The sequence below is a fragment of the Nicotiana attenuata genome, chromosome 4 (assembly GCF_001879085.1).
Source record: "Nicotiana attenuata strain UT chromosome 4, NIATTr2, whole genome shotgun sequence".
Lineage (NCBI taxonomy): Eukaryota > Viridiplantae > Streptophyta > Magnoliopsida > Solanales > Solanaceae > Nicotiana > Nicotiana attenuata.
Genome location: NC_031992.1, coordinates 5,116,115 through 5,120,937, shown reverse-complemented (window position 1 = coordinate 5,120,937; position 4,823 = coordinate 5,116,115).

The window sequence follows — 4,823 nt, the reverse complement described above, 5'->3', positions numbered from 1 at the left end:
GCTTCAGGAACTCCTTGATAAGGCGTTTATTCGGCCTAGCGTGTCACCTTGGAATGCACCAATTCTATTTGTGAAGAAGAAGGATGGTACCATGAGAATGTGCATTGATTACAGGCAGTTGAACAAAGTCACAATCAAGAACAATTATCCTTTGCCTCGTATTGATGATCTATTTGACCAGCTTCAGGGAGCGAGGGTGTTCTCCAAGATCAATGTGAGGTCTGGTATCACCAGCTGAAGATTCAGGACTCGGACATTCTTAAGACAGCTTTTGGACCAGTATGGTCATTATGAGCTCCTCGGGATATCTTTTGGGCTGACCAATGCCCCAACAACGTTCATGCATTTGATGAACAATGTGTTTTGGCCTTATATCGACTCGTTCGTTATTGTGTTCATTGATGATATCCTGATGTACTCTCATAGCGAGGAGGAGCACACCCAACATTTGAGGGTTGTATTGCAGTGATTGAGGGAGAAGAAGCTTTATGCTAAGTTCTCCAAGTGTGAGTTTTAGCTCAGTTCATTGGCGTTCTTGGGGCACGTGGTGTCAAGTGAGGGTATTTAGGTTGATTTGAAGAAGATAGAGGCGGTTCAGAGTTGGCCCAGACCGTCCTCAGCTACAGAGATTCGGAGCTTTTTGGGTTTGGCTGGTTATTATCGTCTGTTCGTGCAGGGGTTCTCATCTATTACATCGCCCTTGACCAAATTCACCCAAAAGGGTGCTCCCTTCAGGTGGTCGGATGAGTGTGAGGCGAGCTTTCAGAAGCTCAAGACTGCCTTTACCACAACTCCAGTTCTAGTTCTACCATCAGCTTCTGGTTCTTATACAGTATATTGTGATGCTTCTCGGATCGGTATTGGGTGTGTTTTGATGCAGGATGGTAGAGTGATTTCTTATGCTTCGCGTCAGTTGAAACCCCACAAGAAGAACTACCCTATTCATGATTTGGAGTTGGCTGCCATTGTTCACGCGTTGAAGATTTGGAGGCACTATCTCTATGGTGTGTCTTGTGAGGTATTTACTGATCATCGTAGCCTCCAGCACTTGTTCAAGTAGAAGGATCTCAATATGAGGCAGCGGGGATGGTTAGAGCTGCTAAAGGACTATGATATTACTATTCTGTATCATCCGGGAAAGGCCAATATGGTGGCCGATGCCTTGAGTAGGAAGGCGGTGAGTATGGGCACTCTTGCATTCATTCCTATTACGGAGAGACCTCCTACAGTTGATGTTCAGGCTTTGGCCAACCAGTTCGTGAGATTTGATATTTCAGAGCCCAGTCAAGTTCTATCTTGTGTGGTTTATCGGTCTTCCTTATTTGATCGCATCAGAGAGTGCCAGTATGATGATCCTTGCTTGTCCTCAAGGACAGAGTTCAGCACGATGATGCTAGAGATGTGAATATTGGTGATGATGGGGTGTTGAGGATGCAGGGCCGGATATGTGTGCCCAATGTGTGTGGGGTACGGGAGTTGATTCTTGAAGAGGCCCATAGCTCGTGGTATTCTATTCATCCGGGTGCCGCAAAGATGTGCCAGGATTTGAGACACCACTATTGGTAAAAGAGAATGAAGAAGGATATAGTTGGGTTTGTAGCTCGGTGTCTCAACTGTCAACAAGTAAAATATGAGCATCAGAGACCGGGTGACTTGCTTCAGAAGATAGAGATTCCGGAGTGGAAGTGGGAGTAGATCACCATGGATTTTGTAGTTGGGCTCCCACAGACTTCGAGGAAGTTTGATGCTATTTGGGTGATTGTGGATCGGCTGACCAAGTCCCCGCACTTCATTCTAGTGAGTAGTACTTATTCTTTGGATCAGTTGGCTAAGATTTACATCAGAGAGATTGTTCGCCTACATGGTGTGCCCGTTTCCATCATTTCAGATAGAGGCACGCAGTTTACATCGCAGTTTTGGAGAGTCGTGCAGCGAGAGTTGGGCACTCAGATTGAGTTGAGCACAGCATTTCACGCTCAGACGGACGGACAGTCCGAGGGCACTATCCAGATATTGGAGGACATGCTATGCGTTTGTGTCATTGATTTTGGGGGTTCATGGAACATGTTTTTGCCGCTTGCAGAGTTTGCTTACAACAACACTTATCAGTCGAGTATTCAGCTCCGTATGAGGCTTTATATGGGAGACGATGCAGATCTCCGGTAGGTTGGTTTGAGCCGTGTGAGGCTAGGCTTTTGGATACAGACTTGGTTTAGGATGCATTAGACAAGGTGAAATTAATTCAGGGAGCGGCTTCGCACGGCGCAATCGAGGCAGAAGAGTTATGCTGACAGGAAGGTCCGTGATGTGTCTTACATGGTTGGGGAGAAGGTTCTCCAGAAGGTATTATCCATGAAGGGTGTTATGAGGTTCGGGAAGAAAGGCAAGTTGAGCCCTACGTTCATTGGGCCTTTTGAGGTGCTTCAGAGGATTGGGGAGGTGGCTTACAAGCTTACCTTGCCACCTAGCTTGTCGAGTGTGCATCCAGTATTCCATGTTTCTATGCTCCGGAAGTATATCGGCGATCCGTCTCATGTTTTGGATTTTAGCACGGTTCAGTTGGATGGTGATTTGACTTATGATATGGAGCCGGTGGCTATTTTGGAGCGGCAGGTTCAAAAGTTGAGGTCAAAGGATATAGCTTCACTGAAAGTGCTGTGGAGAGGTCAGCCCGTGGAGGAGGCTACTTGGGAGACCGAGCGAGAGATGCGGAGTAGATATCCACACCTATTTATGGCTCCAGGTATGTTTCTAGACCCGTTTGAGGACGAATGTTTGTTTAAGAGGGGGAGGATGTAACGACCCGGCCGATCGTTTTGAGAGTTGTAGCCCTGTTCCCCCATTTTTTGCTTCTTTTGTGCTCTACAACTGTATTATGACTTACCGGGTTAGTTGGTTCGGGTCGGAGTGATATTGGAGTGAATTGAGACACTTAGTCTCTTATTTGGAAGCTTAAGCTGGAAAAATTGACCGGATGTTGACTTATGTGTAAACGATCTCGGATTTGAATTTTGATGGTTCCTTTAGCTCTGTTAGGTGATTTTTGACTTAGGAGCGCGTACGGATTGTGATTTGGAGGCCCGTAGTAGAATTAGGCTTGAATTGCCGAAAGTTGGAATTTTGAGAAAGTTTGACCGGAGTGGACTTTTTAATATCGGGGTCGGATTGGATTTCCGGAAGTTGGAGTAGGTTCGTGGTGTTGTGTGCAAAATTTGGGGTCAATCGAACGTGATATGATGGGTTTGATATCGTTTGTAGAACTTGGAAATTTCAAAGTTCATTAGGCTTGAATCCGAGTGAAATTCGTGTGCTTGATGTTGTTTGAGATGATCGAGGATTCGACTAAGTTCGCATCGGGTTATAAGACTTGTTGGTTGTATATGGTGAAATCGGAGGGTCCAATTTCTCGTCATTAAGGCACTCAGAAGATCACCTCGAAGGCTCGAGGCCGCGGGATCACCTAGAAGGCTCGAGACCGCGGCCGAGTATCTTTCCTCGAGGGTCGATAACACTCGACCCCAGGGTAGTAATGATCACGGTAATGGTGGAAATGGGGAGTTACCAAGGCACGCGGCTAGGACTGACACAGTCTAGTGGGCTACTCTGAACCTAAACCAGGGCGTCATTCAGCCGTCCCATCCCCATATCTATGTAATTAATGTATTTTGTACTATGTGGGGATTTTCCTCCTATATAAAGGGAGTCCTTGTCATTTTGTAAGGGATCTGTTGCTTCAGCTGCTTCACAAGAAATATAAAATAACATTCTCTCTGCTCTCTTACATATTCTCTTGATATTATTGTTCCCATTTATTATCTTCATTATTGTTCATCATTTATTGCTTATCATTGGCCATAAAGAGCCTTCTTTGATTCTATTATGTTAGTCATACTTCGATTACCCTTGATAGCTCACAGTCGAGCCCCGAAATCGACCTCGAGGCCCCGAATCGACAAGCTCGAGGCCCCGATTGTTAATTTATCGGTTTGATCATCACCTTATCTTTAACTCTTATTTCATTTCTAAGTCTCACATACATAGCATCAACTGCTTAACAACCGACATAAAAATAGATCACGTATTTTTAGAGTCCCATAATCAAATTTAATTGTAATTACCATTTTCACGGTAAACAGTTTGGCGCCCACCGTGGGCTAAAGATAATATTGATTATTTTCTTGCTGGTTCTATTACACAATGCAACTTATCTTTCATGCTTTTTCTTGTCCAAAGATCTTTGATTTCAGGTCGGAATGTCTGATTCAGTAAATAATAACGTTGAGAACCACGGAGAGAATGGTGTGGCCGTTCCAGGTGTTGGTGAGCCACCACGAAACCTTGAGAACGCACCAGGACCAATTCCGGTGGACGAAGTCTCGCGCGACGTTCAAACGTTGAAATAAGCTCCCACACTAACAGGAGCATACACCAATGCGACCAACAAGAAGCCCAGAAAACCCCAGCCCGGGAAGAACGGGAGGTTAGTCTTCATGTTATTTTTGAAATGTTGCAGGCACAACAGCTGGCTATTGCTCAGCTGCAAAGCCACCAGAAAACTCTTAGCACAGTAGCACCGAGGACAGCTCTCCTGGTCGAACAGGTACCGGAGATATCGAGCAATAATGGGTCGATGTCCGATCCCGCCATCGTAAAGATGCTCGAGGATCTCACCAGAAGGATCGAATCGGGCGAGAAAATGATAGAAGCCAATGATAAGAAGGTCGAGACTTACAACTCCAGGGTCGACCAAATTCCAGGAGCGCCCCTGATCTTGAAAGGTGTGGACTCAAAGAAGTTCGTACAGAAGCCGTTCCCACAGGAAG